The sequence below is a fragment of the Trichechus manatus genome, unplaced genomic scaffold (assembly GCF_000243295.1).
Source record: "Trichechus manatus latirostris isolate Lorelei unplaced genomic scaffold, TriManLat1.0 scaffold00228, whole genome shotgun sequence".
NCBI classification, from domain to species: domain Eukaryota; kingdom Metazoa; phylum Chordata; class Mammalia; order Sirenia; family Trichechidae; genus Trichechus; species Trichechus manatus.
This window is the reverse complement of record NW_004444164.1, coordinates 21,878-22,984: the sequence shown is the minus strand read 5'-3', so window position 1 is coordinate 22,984 and position 1,107 is coordinate 21,878.

Genomic DNA, 1,107 nt, shown 5'->3' with positions numbered 1-1,107 from the left:
TATTTACTGGACGTAGAACTTGCCAATGTTGGTTTTCTTTGTGAATCTTACACACTCAGAAAAATGACCACCGTGCTTAAAAGGATCAAATGTAAAAAGAGGCCAGCTGACTCCTTGATCACTGCTTGCAGGGAGCTGAGATACTCACTGGCACAGCTGCATTGGTTTTCACTGCCAGGGACGCTTTCAATCAGTCATGATTCCATTCTGATTGGTCAGTGCCCATGCCATTCTGGATATTTTGAATATCCCCTCTGCTCACAGGGGGAAGAGAGTACTTTGACAACCATGGGTCCAGGATGTGGCCTTCAGCTTTCTAGGATCAAAACTCAATCTTTTCAGTTCATTGGGAATTGTTACTGAATTTAAGGACACTGACTTGGCACTATATAAATTCATTGGATGCTTATTGTTAATCTAGAAATTAAAATTATAATTTACTACAAGAATAATACTTACCAAGGAACCTGGAGCATGTGTCTGTCAGTGAAGAAAATTCTCCCTTGAATAAAACTGGTAAAACACTAGCTTAATCTTCAACTTTGGCTCTCTTCTTTCCGGACATCAAAAAACTTTCACATTAACACAGTTCTGTGGATAGTCTGGTTATAAATAAACTGCTTTGTTAGCTTTGAGCTTTTGGTTTGTTTGTTGTTTTTTATTGAATATGTTTGTGAGTATGTGTGTGTGTACTGGTACAGTCTTAAAATTTCCTTAAATTGATCTACTTATTCCCAAATCTTTCAGTAATGTAGTTATAAATCACATCTCAGGATGGGGCATCTCTGCAGATAGCTAATCGAAAAAAATATTAATTTTTTAAAAAACTGATTTCAATCTTTTCTTAATTTTGAGTCCAAATTCTAAAGGTGTCTTTTGGTATCCCCATAGAGAATGACTATATTGCCCTGCTCTCAAATCTATCTTTACCAATATTAATTTTTTGCATTATAACACATTCTTTAATTATCATGCATAGTTATATGTCCCTAAGTGTAACATAAAATACCATATCCATTCCATATCTTTAATTATCAGTCATCATAATATATATTTAGTAAATTACATTAAAATGCATTGGTATTGCTATCCTAAAATTGTTATTAA